Here is a 26,567-nt window from a genome sequence, read left to right as displayed (position 1 = left end):
GGTCTGGTGGATTAGACTTGACGGGATGGTGGAGTAGACTTGATGGACTGGTGGAGTAGACTTGATGGGGTATAGGAGTAGACTTGATGGGGTGGTGGAGTAGACTTGGTGGACTGGTAGAGTAGACTTGATGGACTGGTGGAGTAGACTTTATGGGGTGGTGGAGTACACTTGATGGACTGGTGGAGTAGACTTGACGGGGTGATGGAGTAGACTTGATGGACTGGTGGAGTAGACTTGATGGGCTGGTGGAGTAGACTTGAAGGACTGGTGGAGTAGGCTTGGTGGGCTGGTGGAGTAGACATGATGGACTGGTGGAGTAGACTTGATGGGCTTGTGGAGTAGACAATGGACTGGTGGAGTAGACTTGATGGGCAGGTGGAGTAGACTTTATGGGGTGGTGGATTAGACTTGTTGGACTGGTGGAGTAGACTTGGGGTGGTGGAGTAGACTTGATGGACTGGTGGAGTAGACTTGACGGGGTGATGGAGTAGACTTGATGGACTGGTGGAGTAGACTTGATTGACTGGTGGAGTAGACTTGACGGGGTGATGGAGTAGACTTGTTGGACTAGTGGAGTAGACTTGATGGGCTGCTGGAGTAGACATGATGGACTGGTGGAGTTGACGTGATGCGATGGTGGAGTAGACTTGATGGACTGGTGGAGTAGACTTGATGGACTGGTGGAGTAGACTTGATGGGCTGGTGGAGCAGGCTTGATGGACAGGTGGTGCAGACTTGATGGACTGGTGGAGTAGACTTGATGGGATGGTGGAGTAGACTTGATGGGATGTTGGAGTATACTTGATGGACTGGTGGAGTAGACTTGATGCACTGGTGGAGTAGAGTTGATGGGCTGGTGGAGTAGACTTGACGGGATGGTGGAGTAGACTTGATGGGGTAGTGGAGTAGACTTGATGGGGTGGTGGAGTAGACTTGGTGGACTGGTAGAGTAGACTGGATGGGCTGGTGGTGTGGACTTGATGGGCTGGTGGAGTAGACTTGATGGGGTGGTAGAGTAGACTTGATGGACTGGTGGAGTAAACTTGACAGGCTGGTGGAGTAGACTTGATGGGATGGTGGAGTAGACTTGATGGGGTGGTGGAGTAGACTTGATGGGATAGTGGAGTAGACCTGATGGGATGGTGGAGTAGCCTTGATGGGGTGGTGGAGTAGTCTTGATGCGATGGTGGAGCAGACTTGATGGGATGGTGGAGTAGACTTGATGGACTGGTGGAGTAGACTTGATGGGCTGGTGGAGTAGACTTAATGGGCTGGTGGAGTAGACTTAATGGGCTGGTGGAGTAGACTTGACGGGATGGTGGAGTAGACTTGATGGGGTAGTGGAGTAGTCTTGATGGGGTGGTGGAGTAGACTTGGTGGACTGGTAGAGTAGTCTGGATATGCTGGTGGTGTGGACTTGATGGGCTTGTGGAGTAGACTTGATGGGGTGGTAGAGTAGACTTGATGGACTGGTGGAGTAAACTTGACAGCCTGGTGGAGTAGACTTGATGGGATGGTGGAGTAGACTTGATGGGGTGGTGGAGTAGACTTGATGGGGTGATGGAGTAGACTTGATGGACTGGTGGAGTAGACGATGGGCTGGTGGAGTAGACTTGAAGGACTGGTGGAGTAGGCTTGGTGGGCTGGTGGAGTAGACATGATGGACTGGTGGAGTAGACTTGATGGGCTGGTGGAGTAGACAATGGACTGCTGGAGTAGACTTGATGGGCTGGTGGAGTAGATTTTATGGGGTGGTGGATTAGACTTGTTGGACTGGTGGAGTAGACTTGATGGGGTGGTGGAGTAGACTTGATGGACTGGTGGAGTAGACTTGACGGGGTGATGGAATAGACTTGATGGACTGGTGGAGTAGACTTGATGGGGTGGTGTAGTAGACTTGATGGGATGGTGGAGTAGACTTGATGGGATGGTGGAGTAGCCTTGATGGGATGGTGGAGTAGACTTGATGGGCTGGTGGAGTAGACTTGAAGGACTGGTGGAGTAGGCTTGGTGGGCTGGTGGAGTAGACATGATGGACTGGTGGAGTAGACTTGATGGGCTGGTGGAGTAGACAATGGACTGCTGGAGTAGACTTGATGGGCTGGTGGAGTAGATTTTATGGGGTGGTGGATTAGACTTGTTGGACTGGTGGAGTAGACTTGATGGGGTGGTGGAGTAGACTTGATGGACTGGTGGAGTAGACTTGACGGGGTGATGGAATAGACTTGATGGACTGGTGGAGTAGACTTGATGGACTGGTGGAGTAGACTTGACGGGGTGATGGAGTAGACTTGATGGACTCGTGGAGTAGACTTGATGGGCTGCTGGAGTAGACATGTTGGACTGGTGGAGTTGACCTAATGGGATGGTGGAGTAGACTTGATGGATTGGTGGAGTAGACTTGATGGACTGCTGGAGTAGTCTTGATGGGCTGGTGGAGCAGGCTTGATGGACAGGTGGTGCAGACTTGATGGACTGGTGGAGTAGACTTTATGGGATGTTGGAGTAGACTTGATGGACTGGTGGAGTAGACTTGATGCACTGGTGGAGTAGACTTGATGGGGTAGTGGAGTAGACTTGATGGGGTGGTGGAGTAGACTTGGTAGACTGGTAGAGTAGACTGGATGGGCTGGTGGTGTGGACTTGACGGGCTGGTGGAGTAGAATTGATGGGGTGGTAGAGTAGACTTGATGGACAGGTGGAGTAAACTTGACAGGCTGGTGGAGTAGACTTGATGGGATGGTGGAGTAGACTTGATGGGATGGTGGAGTAGAATTGATGGGGTGGTGGAGTAGACCTGATGGGATGGTCGAGTAGACTTGATGGGATGGTGGAGTAGCCTTGATGGGGTGGTGGAGTAGTCTTGATGCGATGGTGGAGCAGACTTGATGGAATGGTGGAGTAGTCTTGATGCGATGGTGGAGCAGACTTGATGGGATGGTGGAGTAGACTTGATGGACTGGTGGAGTAGACTTGATGGGCTGGTGGAGTAGACTTAATGGGCTGGTGGAGTAGACTTAATGGGCTGGTGGAGTAGACTTGACGGGATGGTGGAGTAGACTTGATGGGGTAGTGGAGTAGTCTTGATGGGGTGGTGGAGTAGACTTGGTGGACTGGTAGAGTAGTCTGGATGGGCTGGTGGTGTGGACTTGATGGGCTTGTGGAGTAGACTTGATGGGGTGGTAGAGTAGACTTGATGGACTGGTGGAGTAAACTTGACAGCCTGGTGGAGTAGACTTGATGGGATGGTGGAGTAGACTTGATGGGGTGGTGGAGTAGACTTGATGGGATGGTGGAGTAGACTTGATGGGATGGTGGAGTAGACTTGATGGGATGGTGGAGTTGACTTGATGGGGTGGTGGAGTAGACCTGATGGGATGGTGGAGTAGACTTGATGGGATGGTGGAGTAGCCTTGATGGGGTGGTGGAGTAGTCTTGATGCGATGGTGGAGCAGACTTGATGGGATGGTGGAGTAGACTTGATGGACTGGTGGAGTAGACTTTATGGGGTGGTGGATTAGACTTGATGGACTGGTGGAGTAGACTTGATGGGGTGGTGGAGTAGACTTGATGGACTGGTGGAGTAGACTTGACGGGGTGATGGAGTAGACTTGATGGACTGGTGGAGTAGACTTGATGGGCTGGTGGAGTACACTTGATGGACTGGTGGAGTAGGCTTGGTGGGCTGGTGGATTAGACATGATGGTCTGGTGGAGTAGACTTGATGGGATGGTGGAGTAGACTTGATGGATTGGTGGAGTAGACTTGATGGACTGGTGGAGTAGACTTGATGGGCTGGTGGAGCTGGCTTGATGGACAGGTGGTGCAGACTTGATGGACTGGTGGAGTAGACTTGATGGGTTGGTGGAGTAGACTTGATTGCCTTGTGGAGTAGACTTGATGGGCTGGTGGAGTAGACTTGATGGACTGGTGGAGTAGACTTGATGGGGTATAGGAGTAGACTTGATGGGGTGGTGGAGTAGACTTGGTGGGGTGGTAGAGTAGACTTGATGGACTGGTGGAGTAAACTTGACAGGCTGGTGGAGTAGACTTGATGGGATGGTGGAGTAGACTTGATGGGGTGGTGGAGTAGACTTGATGGGATAGTGGTGTAGACCTGATGGGATGGTGGAGTAGCCTTGATGGGGTGGTGGAGTAGTCTTGATGCGATGGTGGAGCAGACTTGATGGGATGGTGGAGTAGACTTGATGGACTGGTGGAGTAGACTTGATGGGCTGGTGGAGTAGACTTAATGGGCTGGTGGAGTAGACTTAATGGGCTGGTGGAGTAGACTTGACGGGATGGTGGAGTAGACTTGATGGGGTAGTGGAGTAGTCTTGATGGGGTGGTGGAGTAGACTTGGTGGACTGGTAGAGTAGTCTGGATATGCTGGTGGTGTGGACTTGATGGGCTTGTGGAGTAGACTTGATGGGGTGGTAGAGTAGACTTGATGGACTGGTGGAGTAAACTTGACAGCCTGGTGGAGTAGACTTGATGGGATGGTGGAGTAGACTTGATGGGGTGGTGGAGTAGACTTGATGGGGTGATGGAGTAGACTTGATGGACTGGTGGAGTAGACGATGGGCTGGTGGAGTAGACTTGAAGGACTGGTGGAGTAGGCTTGGTGGGCTGGTGGAGTAGACATGATGGACTGGTGGAGTAGACTTGATGGGCTGGTGGAGTAGACAATGGACTGCTGGAGTAGACTTGATGGGCTGGTGGAGTAGATTTTATGGGGTGGTGGATTAGACTTGTTGGACTGGTGGAGTAGACTTGATGGGGTGGTGGAGTAGACTTGATGGACTGGTGGAGTAGACTTGACGGGGTGATGGAATAGACTTGATGGACTGGTGGAGTAGACTTGATGGGGTGGTGTAGTAGACTTGATGGGATGGTGGAGTAGACTTGATGGGATGGTGGAGTAGCCTTGATGGGATGGTGGAGTAGACTTGATGGGCTGGTGGAGTAGACTTGAAGGACTGGTGGAGTAGGCTTGGTGGGCTGGTGGAGTAGACATGATGGACTGGTGGAGTAGACTTGATGGGCTGGTGGAGTAGACAATGGACTGCTGGAGTAGACTTGATGGGCTGGTGGAGTAGATTTTATGGGGTGGTGGATTAGACTTGTTGGACTGGTGGAGTAGACTTGATGGGGTGGTGGAGTAGACTTGATGGACTGGTGGAGTAGACTTGACGGGGTGATGGAATAGACTTGATGGACTGGTGGAGTAGACTTGATGGACTGGTGGAGTAGACTTGACGGGGTGATGGAGTAGACTTGATGGACTCGTGGAGTAGACTTGATGGGCTGCTGGAGTAGACATGTTGGACTGGTGGAGTTGACCTAATGGGATGGTGGAGTAGACTTGATGGATTGGTGGAGTAGACTTGATGGACTGCTGGAGTAGTCTTGATGGGCTGGTGGAGCAGGCTTGATGGACAGGTGGTGCAGACTTGATGGACTGGTGGAGTAGACTTTATGGGATGTTGGAGTAGACTTGATGGACTGGTGGAGTAGACTTGATGCACTGGTGGAGTAGACTTGATGGGGTAGTGGAGTAGACTTGATGGGGTGGTGGAGTAGACTTGGTAGACTGGTAGAGTAGACTGGATGGGCTGGTGGTGTGGACTTGACGGGCTGGTGGAGTAGAATTGATGGGGTGGTAGAGTAGACTTGATGGACAGGTGGAGTAAACTTGACAGGCTGGTGGAGTAGACTTGATGGGATGGTGGAGTAGACTTGATGGGATGGTGGAGTAGAATTGATGGGGTGGTGGAGTAGACCTGATGGGATGGTCGAGTAGACTTGATGGGATGGTGGAGTAGCCTTGATGGGGTGGTGGAGTAGTCTTGATGCGATGGTGGAGCAGACTTGATGGAATGGTGGAGTAGTCTTGATGCGATGGTGGAGCAGACTTGATGGGATGGTGGAGTAGACTTGATGGACTGGTGGAGTAGACTTGATGGGCTGGTGGAGTAGACTTAATGGGCTGGTGGAGTAGACTTAATGGGCTGGTGGAGTAGACTTGACGGGATGGTGGAGTAGACTTGATGGGGTAGTGGAGTAGTCTTGATGGGGTGGTGGAGTAGACTTGGTGGACTGGTAGAGTAGTCTGGATGGGCTGGTGGTGTGGACTTGATGGGCTTGTGGAGTAGACTTGATGGGGTGGTAGAGTAGACTTGATGGACTGGTGGAGTAAACTTGACAGCCTGGTGGAGTAGACTTGATGGGATGGTGGAGTAGACTTGATGGGGTGGTGGAGTAGACTTGATGGGATGGTGGAGTAGACTTGATGGGATGGTGGAGTAGACTTGATGGGATGGTGGAGTTGACTTGATGGGGTGGTGGAGTAGACCTGATGGGATGGTGGAGTAGACTTGATGGGATGGTGGAGTAGCCTTGATGGGGTGGTGGAGTAGTCTTGATGCGATGGTGGAGCAGACTTGATGGGATGGTGGAGTAGACTTGATGGACTGGTGGAGTAGACTTTATGGGGTGGTGGATTAGACTTGATGGACTGGTGGAGTAGACTTGATGGGGTGGTGGAGTAGACTTGATGGACTGGTGGAGTAGACTTGACGGGGTGATGGAGTAGACTTGATGGACTGGTGGAGTAGACTTGATGGGCTGGTGGAGTACACTTGATGGACTGGTGGAGTAGGCTTGGTGGGCTGGTGGATTAGACATGATGGTCTGGTGGAGTAGACTTGATGGGATGGTGGAGTAGACTTGATGGATTGGTGGAGTAGACTTGATGGACTGGTGGAGTAGACTTGATGGGCTGGTGGAGCTGGCTTGATGGACAGGTGGTGCAGACTTGATGGACTGGTGGAGTAGACTTGATGGGTTGGTGGAGTAGACTTGATTGCCTTGTGGAGTAGACTTGATGGGCTGGTGGAGTAGACTTGATGGACTGGTGGAGTAGACTTGATGGGGTATAGGAGTAGACTTGATGGGGTGGTGGAGTAGACTTGGTGGACTGTTAGAGTAGACTTGATGGACTGGTGGAGTAGACTTGATGGGGTGGTGGAGTAGACTTGATGGACTGGTGGAGTAGACTTGACGGGGTGATGGAGTAGACTTGATGGACTGGTGGAGTAGACGATGGGCTGGTGGAGTAGACTTGAAGGACTGGTGGAGTAGGCTTGGTGGGCTGGTGGAGTAGACATGATGGACTGGTGGAGTAGACTTGATGGGCTGGTGGAGTAGACAATGGACTGCTGGAGTAGACTTGATGGGCTGGTGGAGTAGATTTTATGGGGTGGTGGATTAGACTTGTTGGACTGGTGGAGTAGACTTGATGGGGTGGTGGAGTAGACTTGATGGACTGGTGGAGTAGACTTGACGGGGTGATGGAATAGACTTGATGGACTGGTGGAGTAGACTTGATGGGGTGGTGTAGTAGACTTGATGGGATGGTGGAGTAGACTTGATGGGATGGTGGAGTAGCCTTGATGGGATGGTGGAGTAGACTTGATGGGCTGGTGGAGTAGACTTGAAGGACTGGTGGAGTAGGCTTGGTGGGCTGGTGGAGTAGACATGATGGACTGGTGGAGTAGACTTGATGGGCTGGTGGAGTAGACAATGGACTGCTGGAGTAGACTTGATGGGCTGGTGGAGTAGATTTTATGGGGTGGTGGATTAGACTTGTTGGACTGGTGGAGTAGACTTGATGGGGTGGTGGAGTAGACTTGATGGACTGGTGGAGTAGACTTGACGGGGTGATGGAATAGACTTGATGGACTGGTGGAGTAGACTTGATGGACTGGTGGAGTAGACTTGACGGGGTGATGGAGTAGACTTGATGGACTCGTGGAGTAGACTTGATGGGATGGTGGAGTAGACTTGATGGACTGGTGGAGTAGAATTGATGGGGTGGTGGAGTAGACTTGATGGATTGGTGGAGTATACTTGATGGGCTTGTGGAGTAGACTTTATGGGATGTTGGAGTAGACTTGATGGACTGGTGGAGTAGACTTGATGCACTGGTGGAGTAGACTTGATGGGGTAGTGGAGTAGACTTGATGGGGTGGTGGAGTAGACTTGGTAGACTGGTAGAGTAGACTGGATGGGCTGGTGGTGTGGACTTGACGGGCTGGTGGAGTAGAATTGATGGGGTGGTAGAGTAGACTTGATGGACTGGTGGAGTAAACTTGACAGGCTGGTGGAGTAGACTTGATGGGATGGTGGAGTAGACTTGATGGGGTGGTGGAGTAGACCTGATGGGATGGTGGAGTAGACTTGATGGGATGGTGGAGTAGCCTTGATGGGGTGGTGGAGTAGTCTTGATGCGATGGTGGAGCAGACTTGATGGAATGGTGGAGTAGACTTGATGGACTGGTGGAGTAGACTTTATGGGGTGGTGGATTAGACTTGATGGACTGGTGGAGTAGACTTGATCGGGTGGTGGAGTAGACTTGATGGACTGGTGGAGTAGACTTGACGGGGTGATGGAGTAGACTTGATGGACTGGTGGAGTAGACTTGATGGGCTGGTGGAGTACACTTGATGGACTGGTGGAGTAGGCTTGGTGGGCTGGTGGATTAGACATGATGGTCTGGTGGAGTAGAATGGATGGGATGGTGGAGTAGACTTGATGGATTGGTGGAGTAGACTTGATGGACTGGTGGAGTAGACTTGATGGGCTGGTGGAGCTGGCTTGATGGACAGGTGGTGCAGACTTGATGGACTGGTGGAGTAGACTTGATGGGTTGGTGGAGTAGACTTGATTGCCTTGTGGAGTAGACTTGATGGGCTGGTGGAGTAGACTTGATGGACTGGTGGAGTAGACTTGATGGGTTATAGGAGTAGACTTGATGGGGTGGTGGAGTAGACTTGGTGGACTGGTAGAGTAGACTTGATGGACTGGTGGAGTAGACTTGATGGGGTGGTGGAGTAGACTTGATGGACTGGTGGAGTAGACTTGACGGGGTGATGGAGTAGACTTGATGGACTGGTGGAGTAGACGATGGGCTGGTGGAGTAGACTTGAAGGACTGGTGGAGTAGGCTTGGTGGGCTGGTGGAGTAGACATGATGGACTGGTGGAGTAGACTTGATGGGCTGGTGGAGTAGACAATGGACTGCTGGAGTAGACTTGATGGGCTGGTGGGGTAGATTTTATGGGGTGGTGGATTAGACTTGTTGGGCTGGTGGAGTAGACTTGATGGGGTGGTGGAGTAGACTTGATGGACTGGTGGAGTAGACTTGACGGGGTGATGGAATAGACTTGATGGACTGGTGGAGTAGACTTGATGGACTGGTGGAGTAGACTTGACGGGGTGATGGAGTAGACTTGATGGACTCGTGGAGTAGACTTGATGGGCTGCTGGAGTAGACATGTTGGACTGGTGGAGTTGACCTAATGGGATGGTGGAGTAGACTTGATGGATTGGTGGAGTAGACTTGATGGACTGCTGGAGTAGTCTTGATGGGCTGGTGGAGCAGGCTTGATGGACAGGTGGTGCAGACTTGATGGACTGGTGGAGTAGACTTTATGGGATGTTGGAGTAGACTTGATGGACTGGTGGAGTAGACTTGATGCACTGGTGGAGTAGACTTGATGGGGTAGTGGAGTAGACTTGATGGGGTGGTGGAGTAGACTTGGTAGACTGGTAGAGTAGACTGGATGGGCTGGTGGTGTGGACTTGACGGGCTGGTGGAGTAGAATTGATGGGGTGGTAGAGTAGACTTGATGGACAGGTGGAGTAAACTTGACAGGCTGGTGGAGTAGACTTGATGGGATGGTGGAGTAGACTTGATGGGATGGTGGAGTAGAATTGATGGGGTGGTGGAGTAGACCTGATGGGATGGTCGAGTAGACTTGATGGGATGGTGGAGTAGCCTTGATGGGGTGGTGGAGTAGTCTTGATGCGATGGTGGAGCAGACTTGATGGAATGGTGGAGTAGTCTTGATGCGATGGTGGAGCAGACTTGATGGGATGGTGGAGTAGACTTGATGGACTGGTGGAGTAGACTTGATGGGCTGGTGGAGTAGACTTAATGGGCTGGTGGAGTAGACTTAATGGGCTGGTGGAGTAGACTTGACGGGATGGTGGAGTAGACTTGATGGGGTAGTGGAGTAGTCTTGATGGGGTGGTGGAGTAGACTTGGTGGACTGGTAGAGTAGTCTGGATGGGCTGGTGGTGTGGACTTGATGGGCTTGTGGAGTAGACTTGATGGGGTGGTAGAGTAGACTTGATGGACTGGTGGAGTAAACTTGACAGCCTGGTGGAGTAGACTTGATGGGATGGTGGAGTAGACTTGATGGGGTGGTGGAGTAGACTTGATGGGATGGTGGAGTAGACTTGATGGGATGGTGGAGTAGACTTGATGGGATGGTGGAGTTGACTTGATGGGGTGGTGGAGTAGACCTGATGGGATGGTGGAGTAGACTTGATGGGATGGTGGAGTAGCCTTGATGGGGTGGTGGAGTAGTCTTGATGCGATGGTGGAGCAGACTTGATGGGATGGTGGAGTAGACTTGATGGACTGGTGGAGTAGACTTTATGGGGTGGTGGATTAGACTTGATGGACTGGTGGAGTAGACTTGATGGGGTGGTGGAGTAGACTTGATGGACTGGTGGAGTAGACTTGACGGGGTGATGGAGTAGACTTGATGGACTGGTGGAGTAGACTTGATGGGCTGGTGGAGTACACTTGATGGACTGGTGGAGTAGGCTTGGTGGGCTGGTGGATTAGACATGATGGTCTGGTGGAGTAGACTTGATGGGATGGTGGAGTAGACTTGATGGATTGGTGGAGTAGACTTGATGGACTGGTGGAGTAGACTTGATGGGCTGGTGGAGCTGGCTTGATGGACAGGTGGTGCAGACTTGATGGACTGGTGGAGTAGACTTGATGGGTTGGTGGAGTAGACTTGATTGCCTTGTGGAGTAGACTTGATGGGCTGGTGGAGTAGACTTGATGGACTGGTGGAGTAGACTTGATGGGGTATAGGAGTAGACTTGATGGGGTGGTGGAGTAGACTTGGTGGACTGTTAGAGTAGACTTGATGGACTGGTGGAGTAGACTTGATGGGGTGGTGGAGTAGACTTGATGGACTGGTGGAGTAGACTTGACGGGGTGATGGAGTAGACTTGATGGACTGGTGGAGTAGACGATGGGCTGGTGGAGTAGACTTGAAGGACTGGTGGAGTAGGCTTGGTGGGCTGGTGGAGTAGACATGATGGACTGGTGGAGTAGACTTGATGGGCTGGTGGAGTAGACAATGGACTGCTGGAGTAGACTTGATGGGCTGGTGGAGTAGATTTTATGGGGTGGTGGATTAGACTTGTTGGACTGGTGGAGTAGACTTGATGGGGTGGTGGAGTAGACTTGATGGACTGGTGGAGTAGACTTGACGGGGTGATGGAATAGACTTGATGGACTGGTGGAGTAGACTTGATGGGGTGGTGTAGTAGACTTGATGGGATGGTGGAGTAGACTTGATGGGATGGTGGAGTAGCCTTGATGGGATGGTGGAGTAGACTTGATGGGCTGGTGGAGTAGACTTGAAGGACTGGTGGAGTAGGCTTGGTGGGCTGGTGGAGTAGACATGATGGACTGGTGGAGTAGACTTGATGGGCTGGTGGAGTAGACAATGGACTGCTGGAGTAGACTTGATGGGCTGGTGGAGTAGATTTTATGGGGTGGTGGATTAGACTTGTTGGACTGGTGGAGTAGACTTGATGGGGTGGTGGAGTAGACTTGATGGACTGGTGGAGTAGACTTGACGGGGTGATGGAATAGACTTGATGGACTGGTGGAGTAGACTTGATGGACTGGTGGAGTAGACTTGACGGGGTGATGGAGTAGACTTGATGGACTCGTGGAGTAGACTTGATGGGATGGTGGAGTAGACTTGATGGACTGGTGGAGTAGAATTGATGGGGTGGTGGAGTAGACTTGATGGATTGGTGGAGTATACTTGATGGGCTTGTGGAGTAGACTTTATGGGATGTTGGAGTAGACTTGATGGACTGGTGGAGTAGACTTGATGCACTGGTGGAGTAGACTTGATGGGGTAGTGGAGTAGACTTGATGGGGTGGTGGAGTAGACTTGGTAGACTGGTAGAGTAGACTGGATGGGCTGGTGGTGTGGACTTGACGGGCTGGTGGAGTAGAATTGATGGGGTGGTAGAGTAGACTTGATGGACTGGTGGAGTAAACTTGACAGGCTGGTGGAGTAGACTTGATGGGATGGTGGAGTAGACTTGATGGGGTGGTGGAGTAGACCTGATGGGATGGTGGAGTAGACTTGATGGGATGGTGGAGTAGCCTTGATGGGGTGGTGGAGTAGTCTTGATGCGATGGTGGAGCAGACTTGATGGAATGGTGGAGTAGACTTGATGGACTGGTGGAGTAGACTTTATGGGGTGGTGGATTAGACTTGATGGACTGGTGGAGTAGACTTGATCGGGTGGTGGAGTAGACTTGATGGACTGGTGGAGTAGACTTGACGGGGTGATGGAGTAGACTTGATGGACTGGTGGAGTAGACTTGATGGGCTGGTGGAGTACACTTGATGGACTGGTGGAGTAGGCTTGGTGGGCTGGTGGATTAGACATGATGGTCTGGTGGAGTAGAATGGATGGGATGGTGGAGTAGACTTGATGGATTGGTGGAGTAGACTTGATGGACTGGTGGAGTAGACTTGATGGGCTGGTGGAGCTGGCTTGATGGACAGGTGGTGCAGACTTGATGGACTGGTGGAGTAGACTTGATGGGTTGGTGGAGTAGACTTGATTGCCTTGTGGAGTAGACTTGATGGGCTGGTGGAGTAGACTTGATGGACTGGTGGAGTAGACTTGATGGGTTATAGGAGTAGACTTGATGGGGTGGTGGAGTAGACTTGGTGGACTGGTAGAGTAGACTTGATGGACTGGTGGAGTAGACTTGATGGGGTGGTGGAGTAGACTTGATGGACTGGTGGAGTAGACTTGACGGGGTGATGGAGTAGACTTGATGGACTGGTGGAGTAGACGATGGGCTGGTGGAGTAGACTTGAAGGACTGGTGGAGTAGGCTTGGTGGGCTGGTGGAGTAGACATGATGGACTGGTGGAGTAGACTTGATGGGCTGGTGGAGTAGACAATGGACTGCTGGAGTAGACTTGATGGGCTGGTGGGGTAGATTTTATGGGGTGGTGGATTAGACTTGTTGGACTGGTGGAGTAGACTTGATGGGGTGGTGGAGTAGACTTGATGGGGTGGTGTAGTAGACTTGATGGGATGGTGGAGTAGACTTGATGGGATGGTGGAGTAGCCTTGATGGGATGGTGGAGTAGACTTGATGGGCTGGTGGAGCAGGCTTGATGGACAGGTGGTGCAGACTTGATGGACTGGTGGAGTAGACTTGATGGGATGGTGGAGTAGACTTGATGGACTGGTGGAGTATAATTGATGGGGTGGTGGAGTAGACTTGATGGATTGGTGGAGTAGACTTGATGGGCTGGTGGAGTAGACTTTATGGGGTGGTGGATTAGACTTCATGGACTGGTGGAGTAGACTTGATGAGGTGGTGGAGTAGACTTGATGGAATTGTGGAGTAGACTTGATGGGATGTTGGAGTAGACCTGATGGACTGGTGGAGTAGACTTGATGCACTGGTGGAGTAGAGTTGATGGGCTGGTGGAGTAGACTTGACGGGATGGTGGAGTAGACATGATGGGGTAGTGGAGTAGACTTGATGGGGTGGTGGAGTAGACTTGGTGGACTGGTAGAGTAAACTGGATGGGCTGGTGGTGTGGACTTGATGGGCTGGTGGAGTAGACTTGATGGGGTGGTAGAGTAGACTTGATGGACTGGTGGAGTAAACTTGACAGGCTGGTGGAGTAGACTTGATGGACTGGTGGAGTAGACTTGATGGGCTGGTGGAGTAGACTTGATGGAATGGTGGAGTAGGCTTGGTGGGCTGTTGGAGTAGACATGATGGTCTGGTGGATTAGACTTGACGGGATGGTGGAGTAGACTTGATGGACTGGTGGAGTAGACTTGATGGGGTATAGGAGTAGACTTGATGGGGTTGTGGAGTAGACTTGGTGGACTGGTAGAGTAGACTTGATGGACTGGTGGAGTAGACTTTATGGGGTGGTGGAGTACACTTGATGGACTGGTGGAGTAGACTTGACGGGGTGATGGAGTAGACTTGATGGACTGGTGGAGTAGACTTGATGGGCTGGTGGAGTAGACTTGAAGGACTGGTGGAGTAGGCTTGGTGGGCTGGTGGAGTAGACATGATGGACTGGTGGAGTAGACTTGATGGGCTTGTGGAGTAGACAATGGACTGGTGGAGTAGACTTGATGGGCGGGTGGAGTAGACTTTATGGGGTGGTGGATTAGACTTGTTGGACTGGTGGAGTAGACTTGATGGGGTGGTGGAGTAGACTTGATGGACTGGTGGAGTAGACTTGACGGGGTGATGGAGTAGACTTGATGGACTGGTGGAGTAGACTTGATTGACTGGTGGAGTAGACTTGACGGGGTGATGGAGTAGACTTGTTGGACTGGTGGAGTAGACTTGATGGGCTGCTGGAGTAGACATGATGGACTGGTGGAGTTGACGTGATGCGATGGTGGAGTAGACTTGATGGACTGGTGGAGTAGACTTGATGGACTGGTGGAGTAGACTTGATGGGCTGGTGGAGCAGGCTTGATGGACAGGTGGTGCAGACTTGATGGACTGGTGGAGTAGAATTGATGGGGTGGTGGAGTAGACTTGATGGATTGGTGGACTAGACTTGATAGGCTGGTGGAGTAGACTTTATGGTGTGGTGGATTAGACTTCATGGACTGGTGGAGTTGACTTGTTGAGGTGGTGGAGTAGACTTGATGGAATGGTGGAGTAGACTTGATGGGATGTTGGAGTATACTTGATGGACTGGTGGAGTAGACTTGATGCACTGGTGGAGTAGAGTTGATGGGCTGGTGGAGTAGACTTGACGGGATGGTGGAGTAGACTTGATGGGGTAGTGGAGTAGACTTGATGGGGTGGTGGAGTAGACTTGGTGGACTGGTAGAGTAGACTGGATGGGCTGGTGGTGTGGACTTGATGGGCTGGTGGAGTAGACTTGATGGGGTGGTAGAGTAGACTTGATGGACTGGTGGAGTAAACTTGACAGGCTGGTGGAGTAGACTTGATGGGGTGGTGGAGTAGACTTGATGGGATGGTGGAGTAGACCTGATGGGATGGTGGAGTAGCCTTGATGGGGTGGTGGAGTAGAATTGATGGGGTGGTGGAGTAGACTTGATGGATTGGTGGACTAGACTTGATAGGCTGGTGGAGTAGACTTTATGGTGTGGTGGATTAGACTTCATGGACTGGTGGAGTTGACTTGATGGGCTGGTGGAGTAGACTTAATGGGCTGGTGGAGTAGACTTGACGGGATGGTGGAGTAGACTTGATGGGGTAGTGGAGTAGTCTTGATGGGGTGGTGGAGTAGACTTGGTGGACTGGTAGAGTAGTCTGGATGGGCTGGTGGTGTGGACTTGATGGGCTTGTGGAGTAGACTTGATGGGGTGGTAGAGTAGACTTGATGGACTGGTGGAGTAAACTTGACAGCCTGGTGGAGTAGACTTGATGGGATGGTGGAGTAGACTTGATGGGGTGGTGGAGTAGACTTGATGGGATGGTGGAGTAGACTTGATGGGATGGTGGAGTAGACTTGATGGGATGGTGGAGTAGACTTGATGGGGTGGTGGAGTAGACCTGATGGGATGGTGGAGTAGACTTGATGGGATGGTGGAGTAGCCTTGATGGGGTGGTGGAGTAGTCTTGATGCGATGGTGGAGCAGACTTGATGGGATGGTGGAGTAGACTTGATGGAATGGTGGAGTAGACTTGATGGGATGTTGGAGTATACTTGATGGACTGGTGGAGTAGACTTGATGCACTGGTGGAGTAGAGTTGATGGGCTGGTGGAGTAGACTTGACGGGATGGTGGAGTAGACTTGATGGGGTAGTGGAGTAGACTTGATGGGGTGGTGGAGTAGACTTGGTGGACTGGTAGAGTAGACTGGATGGGCTGGTGGTGTGGACTTGATGGGCTGGTGGAGTAGACTTGATGGGGTGGTAGAGTAGACTTGATGGACTGGTGGAGTAAACTTGACAGGCTGGTGGAGTAGACTTGATGGGATGGTGGAGTAGACTTGATGGGGTGGTGGAGTAGACTTGATGGGATGGTGGAGTAGACCTGATGGGATGGTGGAGTAGCCTTGATGGGGTGGTGGAGTAGTCTTGATGCGATGGTGGAGCAGACTTGATGGGATGGTGGAGTAGACTTGATGGACTGGTGGAGTAGACTTGATGGGCTGGTGGAGTAGACTTAATGGGCTGGTGGAGTAGACTTAATGGGCTGGTGGAGTAGACTTGACGGGATGGTGGAGTAGACTTGATGGGGTAGTGGAGTAGTCTTGATGGGGTGGTGGAGTAGACTTGGTGGACTGGTAGAGTAGTCTGGATGGGCTGGTGGTGTGGACTTGATGGGCTTGTGGAGTAGACTTGATGGGGTGGTAGAGTAGACTTGATGGACTGGTGGAGTAAACTTGACAGCCTGGTGGAGTAGACTTGATGGGATGGTGGAGTAGACTTGATGGGGTGGTGGAGTAGACTTGATGGGATGGTGGAGTAGACTTGATGGGATGGTGGAGTAGACTTGATGGGATGGTGGAGTAGACTTGATGGGGTGGTGGAGTAGACCTGATGGGATGGTGGAGTAGACTTGATGGGATGGTGGAGTAGCCTTGATGGGGTGGTGGAGTAGTCTTGATGCGATGGTGGAGCAGACTTGATGGGATGGTGGAGTAGACTTTATGGACTGGTGGAGTAGACTTTATGGGGTGGTGGATTAGACTTGATGGACTGGTGGAGTAGACTTGATGGGGTGGTGGAGTAGACTTGATGGACTGGTGGAGTAGACTTGACGGGGTGATGGAGTAGACTTGATGGACTGGTGGAGTAGACTTGATGGGCTGGTGGAGTACACTTGATGGACTGGTGGAGAAGGCTTGGTGGGCTGGTGGATTAGACATGATGGTCTGGTGGAGTAGACTTGATGGGATGGTGGAGTAGACTTGATGGATTGGTGGAGTAGACTTGATGGACTGGTGGAGTAGACTTGATGGGCTGGTGGAGCTGGCTTGATGGACAGGTGGTGCAGACTTGATGGACTGGTGGAGTAGACTTGATGGGTTGGTGGAGTAGACTTGATTGCCTTGTGGAGTAGACTTGATGGGCTGGTGGAGTAGTCTTGATGGACTGGTGGAGTAGACTTGATGGGGTATAGGAGTAGACTTGATGGGGTGGTGGAGTAGACTTGGTGGACTGTTAGAGTAGACTTGATGGACTGGTGGAGTAGACTTGATGGGATGGTGGAGTAGACTTGATGGACTGGTGGAGTAGACTTGACGGGGTGATGGAGTAGACTTGATGGACTGGTGGAGTAGACGATGGGCTGGTGGAGTAGACTTGAAGGACTGGTGGAGTAGGCTTGGTGGGCTGGTGGAGTAGACATGATGGACTGGTGGAGTAGACTTGATGGGCTGGTGGAGTAGACAATGGACTGCTGGAGTAGACTTGATGGGCTGGTGGAGTAGATTTTATGGGGTGGTGGATTAGACTTGTTGGACTGGTGGAGTAGACTTGATGGGGTGGTGGAGTAGACTTGATGGACTGGTGGAGTAGACTTGACGGGGTGATGGAATAGACTTGATGGACTGGTGGAGTAGACTTGATGGGGTGGTGGAGTAGACTTGGTGGACTGGTAGAGTAGACTGGATGGGCTGGTGGTGTGGACTTGATGGGCTGGTGGAGTAGACTTGATGGGGTGGTAGAGTAGACTTGATGGACTGGTGGAGTAAACTTGACAGGCTGGTGGAGTAGACTTGATGGGGTGGTGGAGTAGACTTGATGGGATGGTGGAGTAGACCTGATGGGATGGTGGAGTAGCCTTGATGGGGTGGTGGAGTAGAATTGATGGGGTGGTGGAGTAGACTTGATGGATTGGTGGACTAGACTTGATAGGCTGGTGGAGTAGACTTTATGGTGTGGTGGATTAGACTTCATGGACTGGTGGAGTTGACTTGATGGGCTGGTGGAGTAGACTTAATGGGCTGGTGGAGTAGACTTGACGGGATGGTGGAGTAGACTTGATGGGGTAGTGGAGTAGTCTTGATGGGGTGGTGGAGTAGACTTGGTGGACTGGTAGAGTAGTCTGGATGGGCTGGTGGTGTGGACTTGATGGGCTTGTGGAGTAGACTTGATGGGGTGGTAGAGTAGACTTGATGGACTGGTGGAGTAAACTTGACAGCCTGGTGGAGTAGACTTGATGGGATGGTGGAGTAGACTTGATGGGGTGGTGGAGTAGACTTGATGGGATGGTGGAGTAGACTTGATGGGATGGTGGAGTAGACTTGATGGGGTGGTGGAGTAGACCTGATGGGATGGTGGAGTAGACTTGATGGGATGGTGGAGTAGCCTTGATGGGGTGGTGGAGTAGTCTTGATGCGATGGTGGAGCAGACTTGATGGGATGGTGGAGTAGACTTGATGGAATGGTGGAGTAGACTTGATGGGATGTTGGAGTATACTTGATGGACTGGTGGAGTAGACTTGATGCACTGGTGGAGTAGAGTTGATGGGCTGGTGGAGTAGACTTGACGGGATGGTGGAGTAGACTTGATGGGGTAGTGGAGTAGACTTGATGGGGTGGTGGAGTAGACTTGGTGGACTGGTAGAGTAGACTGGATGGGCTGGTGGTGTGGACTTGATGGGCTGGTGGAGTAGACTTGATGGGGTGGTAGAGTAGACTTGATGGACTGGTGGAGTAAACTTGACAGGCTGGTGGAGTAGACTTGATGGGATGGTGGAGTAGACTTGATGGGGTGGTGGAGTAGACTTGATGGGATGGTGGAGTAGACCTGATGGGATGGTGGAGTAGCCTTGATGGGGTGGTGGAGTAGTCTTGATGCGATGGTGGAGCAGACTTGATGGGATGGTGGAGTAGACTTGATGGACTGGTGGAGTAGACTTGATGGGCTGGTGGAGTAGACTTAATGGGCTGGTGGAGTAGACTTAATGGGCTGGTGGAGTAGACTTGACGGGATGGTGGAGTAGACTTGATGGGGTAGTGGAGTAGTCTTGATGGGGTGGTGGAGTAGACTTGGTGGACTGGTAGAGTAGTCTGGATGGGCTGGTGGTGTGGACTTGATGGGCTTGTGGAGTAGACTTGATGGGGTGGTAGAGTAGACTTGATGGACTGGTGGAGTAAACTTGACAGCCTGGTGGAGTAGACTTGATGGGATGGTGGAGTAGACTTGATGGGGTGGTGGAGTAGACTTGATGGGATGGTGGAGTAGACTTGATGGGATGGTGGAGTAGACTTGATGGGATGGTGGAGTAGACTTGATGGGGTGGTGGAGTAGACCTGATGGGATGGTGGAGTAGACTTGATGGGATGGTGGAGTAGCCTTGATGGGGTGGTGGAGTAGTCTTGATGCGATGGTGGAGCAGACTTGATGGGATGGTGGAGTAGACTTTATGGACTGGTGGAGTAGACTTTATGGGGTGGTGGATTAGACTTGATGGACTGGTGGAGTAGACTTGATGGGGTGGTGGAGTAGACTTGATGGACTGGTGGAGTAGACTTGACGGGGTGATGGAGTAGACTTGATGGACTGGTGGAGTAGACTTGATGGGCTGGTGGAGTACACTTGATGGACTGGTGGAGAAGGCTTGGTGGGCTGGTGGATTAGACATGATGGTCTGGTGGAGTAGACTTGATGGGATGGTGGAGTAGACTTGATGGATTGGTGGAGTAGACTTGATGGACTGGTGGAGTAGACTTGATGGGCTGGTGGAGCTGGCTTGATGGACAGGTGGTGCAGACTTGATGGACTGGTGGAGTAGACTTGATGGGTTGGTGGAGTAGACTTGATTGCCTTGTGGAGTAGACTTGATGGGCTGGTGGAGTAGACTTGATGGACTGGTGGAGTAGACTTGATGGGGTATAGGAGTAGACTTGATGGGGTGGTGGAGTAGACTTGGTGGACTGTTAGAGTAGACTTGATGGACTGGTGGAGTAGACTTGATGGGATGGTGGAGTAGACTTGATGGACTGGTGGAGTAGACTTGACGGGGTGATGGAGTAGACTTGATGGACTGGTGGAGTAGACGATGGGCTGGTGGAGTAGACTTGAAGGACTGGTGGAGTAGGCTTGGTGGGCTGGTGGAGTAGACATGATGGACTGGTGGAGTAGACTTGATGGGCTGGTGGAGTAGACAATGGACTGCTGGAGTAGACTTGATGGGCTGGTGGAGTAGATTTTATGGGGTGGTGGATTAGACTTGTTGGACTGGTGGAGTAGACTTGATGGGGTGGTGGAGTAGACTTGATGGACTGGTGGAGTAGACTTGACGGGGTGATGGAATAGACTTGATGGACTGGTGGAGTAGACTTGATGGGGTGGTGTAGTAGACTTGATGGGATGGTGGAGTAGACTTGATGGGATGGTGGAGTAGCCTTGATGGGATGGTGGAGTAGACTTGATGGGCTGGTGGAGTAGACTTGAAGGACTGGTGGAGTAGGCTTGGTGGGCTGGTGGAGTAGACATGATGGACTGGTGGAGTAGACTTGATGGGCTGGTGGAGTAGACAATGGACTGCTGGAGTAGACTTGATGGGCTGGTGGAGTAGATTTTATGGGGTGGTGGATTAGACTTGTTGGACTGGTGGAGTAGACTTGATGGGGTGGTGGAGTAGACTTGATGGACTGGTGGAGTAGACTTGACGGGGTGATGGAATAGACTTGATGGACTGGTGGAGTAGACTTGATGGACTGGTGGAGTAGACTTGACGGGGTGATGGAGTAGACTTGATGGACTCGTGGAGTAGACTTGTTGGGCTGCTGGAGTAGACATGTTGGACTGGTGGAGTTGACCTGATGGGATGGTGGAGTAGACTTGATGGACTGGTGGAGTAGACTTGATGGACTGCTGGAGTAGTCTTGATGGGCTGGTGGAGCAGGCTTGATGGACAGGTGGTGCAGACTTGATGGACTGGTGGAGTAGACTTGATGGGATGGTGGAGTAGACTTGATGGACTGGTGGAGTAGAATTGATGGGGTGGTGGAGTAGACTTGATGGATTGGTGGAGTATACTTGATGGGCTTGTGGAGTAGCCTTTATGGGATGTTGGAGTAGACTTGATGGACTGGTGGAGTAGACTTGATGCACTGGTGGAGTAGACATGATGGGGTAGTGGAGTAGACTTGATGGGGTGGTGGAGTAGACTTGGTGGACTGGTAGAGTAGACTGGATGGGCTGGTGGTGTGGACTTGACGGGCTGGTGGAGTAGAATTGATGGGGTGGTAGAGTAGACTTGATGGACTGGTGGAGTAAACTTGACAGGCTGGTGGAGTAGACTTGATGGGGTGCTGGAGTAGACTTGATGCGATGGTGGAGTAGACCTGATGGGATGGTGGAGTAGACTTGATAGACTGGTGGAGTAGACTTGATGTACTGGTGGAGTTGACTTTTTTGGGCTGGTGGAGTAGACTTGATGGACTGGTGGAGTAGACTTGATGGGCTGGTGGTGTAGACTTGATGGGCTAGTGGAGTAGACTTGATGGACTGGTGGAGTAGACTTGATGGACTGGTGGAGCAGACTTGATGGGATGGTGGAGTAGCCTTGATGGGGTGGTGGAGTAGACTTGATGGGATGGTGGAGTAGACTTGATGGACTGGTGGAGTAGACTTGATTGGCTTGTGGAGTAGACTTAATGGACTGGTGGAGTAGACTTGATGGTATGGTGGAGTAGAGTTGATGGACTGGTAGAATAGACTTGATGGGCTGGTGGAGTAGACTTGATGGGCTGGGGGAGTTGAATTGATGGACTGGTGGAGTAGACTTGATGGGCTGCTGGAGCAGGCTTGATGGACAGGTGGTGCAGACTTGATGGACTGGTGGAGTAGACTTGATGGGATGGTGGAGTAGTCTTGATGGACTGGTGGAGTAGACTTGATGGGGTGGGGAGTAGACTTGCTGGACTGGTGGAGTAGACTTGATGGGATGTTGGAGTAGACTTAATGGACTGGTGGATTAGACTTGATGCACTGGTGGAGTAGACTTGGTGGGGTGGTGGAGTCGACTTGATGGGCTGTTGGAGTAGAGTTGATGAGCTGGTGGAGTAGACTTGATGGACTGGTGGAGTAGACTTGATGGACAGGTGGAGTAGACTTGATGGGGTGGTGGAGTAGACTTGATGGGCTGGTGGAGTAGACTTGTTGGACTGGTGGAGTAGACTTGATGGACTGGTGGAGCAGACTTGATGGGATGGTGGAGTAGCCTTGATGGGGTGGTGGAGCAGACTTGATGGGATGGTGGAGTAGACTATGGGGTGGTGGAGTAGACTTATTGGACTGGTGTAGTAGACTTGATGGACTGGTGGAGAAGTCGTGATGGGCTGATGGAGTAGATTTGATGGGCTAGTGGAGTAGACTTGATGGACTGGTGGAGTAGACTTGGTGGGCTGGTGGAGTAGACATGATGGACTGGTGGAGTAGACTTGATGGGCTGGTGGAGTAGACTTGATGGGATGGTGGAGTAGACTTGATGGGGTGGTGGAGTAGACTTGATGCGATGGTGGAGTAGACTTGATGGGATGGTGGAGTAGACTTGATGGGATGGTGGAGTAGACTATGGGGTGGTGGAGTAGACTTAATGGACTGGTGGAGTAGACTTGATGGACTGGTGGAGTAGTCGTGATGGGCTGATGGAGTAGATTTGATGGGCTTGTGGAGTAGACTTGATGGACTGGTGGAGTAGACTTGGTGGGCTGGTGGAGTAGACATGATGGACTGGTGGAGTAGACTTGATGGGCTGGTGGAGTAGACTTGATGGGATGGTGGAGTAGACTTGATGGGGTTGTGGAGTAGACTTGATGCGATGGTGGAGTAGACTTGATGGGATGGTGGAGTAGACTTGATGGGCTGGTGGAGTAGACTTGATGTACTGGTGGAGTAGACTTGATGGGCTGGTGGAGTAGACTTGACGGGATGGTGGAGTAGACTTGATGGACTGGTGGAGTAGACTTGATTGGCTGGTTGAGTAGAATTGATGGGCTAGTGGAGTGGACTTAATGGACTGGTGGAGTAGACTTGATGGGCTGGTGGAGTAGACTTAATGGGCTGGTGGAGTAGACTTGATGGGATGGTGGAGTAGAGTTGATGGACTGGTAGAATAGACTTGATGGGCTGGTGGAGTAGACTTGATGGGCTGGGGGAGTTGAATTGATGGACTGGTGGAGTAGACTTGATGGGGTGCTGGAGCAGGCTTGATGGACAGGTGGTGCAGACTTGATGGACTGGTGGAGTAGACTTGATGGGATGGTGGAGTAGTCTTGATGGACTGGTGGAGTAGACTTGATGGGGTGGGGAGTAGACTTGCTGGACTGGTGGAGTAGACTTGATGGGATGTTGGAGTAGACTTAATGGACTGGTGGATTAGACTTGATGCACTGGTGGAGTAGACTTGGTGGGGTGGTGGAGTCGACTTGATGGGCTGTTGGAGTAGAGTTGATGGGCTGGTGGAGTAGACTTGATGGACTGGTGGAGTAGATTGATGGACAGGTGGAGTAGACTTGATGGGGTGGTGGAGTAGACTTGATGGGCTGGTGGAGCAGACTTGATGGGCTGGTGGAGTAGACATGATCGGGTGGTGGAGTAGACTTGATTGGGTGGTGGAGTTGACTTGGTGGACTGGTGGAGTAGACTTGATGGGCTGGTGGAGTAGACTTGATGGGGTGGTGGAGTAGACTTGATGGACTGGTGGAGTAGACTTGATGGGCTGGTGGTGTTGACTTGATGGGCTGGTGGAGTAGACTTGATGGACTGGTGGAGTAGACTTGATGGACTGGTGGAGCAGACTTGATGGGATGGTTGAGTAGACTTGATGGGGTGGTGGAGTAGACTTGATGGGATTGTGGAGTAGACTATGGGGTGGTGGAGTAGACTTGATGGACTGGTGGAGTCGACTTGATGGGCTGTTGGAATACAGTTGATGGGCTGGTGGAGTAGACTTGATGGACTGGTGGAGTAGACTTGATGGACTGGTTGAGTAGACTTGACAGGGTGATGGAGTAGACTTGATGTACTGGTGGAGTAGACTTGATGGGCTGGTGGAGTAGAGTTGAAGGACTGGTGGAGTAGGCTTGGTGGGCTGGTGGAGTAGACATGATGGACTGGTGGAGTAGACTTGATGGGCTTGTGGAGTAGACTTGATGGGATGGTGGAGTAGACTATGGGGTGGTGGAGTAGATTTGATGGGCTAGTGGAGTAGACTTGATGGACTGGTGGAGTAGACTTGTTGGGCTGGTGGAGTAGACATGATGGACAGGTGGAGTAGACTTGATGGGCTGGTGGAGTAGACTTGATGGACTGGTGGAGTAGACTTGATTGGCTGGTGGAGTAGACTTGATGGAATGGTGGAGTAGACTTGATGGGGTGCTGGAGTAGACTTGATGCGATGGTGGAGTATACTTGATGGGCTTGTGGAGTAGCCTTTATGGGATGTTGGAGTAGACTTGATGGACTGGTGGAGTAGACTTGATGCACTGGTGGAGTAGACATGATGGGGTAGTGGAGTAGACTTGATGGGGTGGTGGAGTAGACTTGGTGGACTGGTAGAGTAGACTGGATGGGCTGGTGGTGTGGACTTGACGGGCTGGTGGAGTAGAATTGATGGGGTGGTAGAGTAGACTTGATGGACTGGTGGAGTAAACTTGACAGGCTGGTGGAGTAGACTTGATGGGGTGCTGGAGTAGACTTGATGCGATGGTGGAGTAGACCTGATGGGATGGTGGAGTAGACTTGATAGACTGGTGGAGTAGACTTGATGTACTGGTGGAGTTGACTTTTTTGGGCTGGTGGAGTAGACTTGATGGACTGGTGGAGTAGACTTGATGGGCTGGTGGTGTAGACTTGATGGGCTAGTGGAGTAGACTTGATGGACTGGTGGAGTAGACTTGATGGACTGGTGGAGCAGACTTGATGGGATGGTGGAGTAGCCTTGATGGGGTGGTGGAGTAGACTTGATGGGATGGTGGAGTAGACTTGATGGACTGGTGGAGTAGACTTGATTGGCTTGTGGAGTAGACTTAATGGACTGGTGGAGTAGACTTGATGGTATGGTGGAGTAGAGTTGATGGACTGGTAGAATAGACTTGATGGGCTGGTGGAGTAGACTTGATGGGCTGGGGGAGTTGAATTGATGGACTGGTGGAGTAGACTTGATGGGCTGCTGGAGCAGGCTTGATGGACAGGTGGTGCAGACTTGATGGACTGGTGGAGTAGACTTGATGGGATGGTGGAGTAGTCTTGATGGACTGGTGGAGTAGACTTGATGGGGTGGGGAGTAGACTTGCTGGACTGGTGGAGTAGACTTGATGGGATGTTGGAGTAGACTTAATGGACTGGTGGATTAGACTTGATGCACTGGTGGAGTAGACTTGGTGGGGTGGTGGAGTCGACTTGATGGGCTGTTGGAGTAGAGTTGATGAGCTGGTGGAGTAGACTTGATGGACTGGTGGAGTAGACTTGATGGACAGGTGGAGTAGACTTGATGGGGTGGTGGAGTAGACTTGATGGGCTGGTGGAGTAGACTTGTTGGACTGGTGGAGTAGACTTGATGGACTGGTGGAGCAGACTTGATGGGATGGTGGAGTAGCCTTGATGGGGTGGTGGAGCAGACTTGATGGGATGGTGGAGTAGACTATGGGGTGGTGGAGTAGACTTATTGGACTGGTGTAGTAGACTTGATGGACTGGTGGAGAAGTCGTGATGGGCTGATGGAGTAGATTTGATGGGCTAGTGGAGTAGACTTGATGGACTGGTGGAGTAGACTTGGTGGGCTGGTGGAGTAGACATGATGGACTGGTGGAGTAGACTTGATGGGCTGGTGGAGTAGACTTGATGGGATGGTGGAGTAGACTTGATGGGGTGGTGGAGTAGACTTGATGCGATGGTGGAGTAGACTTGATGGGATGGTGGAGTAGACTTGATGGGATGGTGGAGTAGACTATGGGGTGGTGGAGTAGACTTAATGGACTGGTGGAGTAGACTTGATGGACTGGTGGAGTAGTCGTGATGGGCTGATGGAGTAGATTTGATGGGCTTGTGGAGTAGACTTGATGGACTGGTGGAGTAGACTTGGTGGGCTGGTGGAGTAGACATGATGGACTGGTGGAGTAGACTTGATGGGCTGGTGGAGTAGACTTGATGGGATGGTGGAGTAGACTTGATGGGGTTGTGGAGTAGACTTGATGCGATGGTGGAGTAGACTTGATGGGATGGTGGAGTAGACTTGATGGACTGGTGGAGTAGACTTGATGTACTGGTGGAGTAGACTTGATGGGCTGGTGGAGTAGACTTGACGGGATGGTGGAGTAGACTTGATGGACTGGTGGAGTAGACTTGATTGGCTGGTTGAGTAGAATTGATGGGCTAGTGGAGTGGACTTAATGGACTGGTGGAGTAGACTTGATGGGCTGGTGGAGTAGACTTAATGGGCTGGTGG

Source organism: Hemitrygon akajei, chromosome 5, assembly GCF_048418815.1.
Source record: "Hemitrygon akajei chromosome 5, sHemAka1.3, whole genome shotgun sequence".
Taxonomy (NCBI): domain Eukaryota; kingdom Metazoa; phylum Chordata; class Chondrichthyes; order Myliobatiformes; family Dasyatidae; genus Hemitrygon; species Hemitrygon akajei.
Note: the sequence above shows the minus strand (reverse complement) of the source record.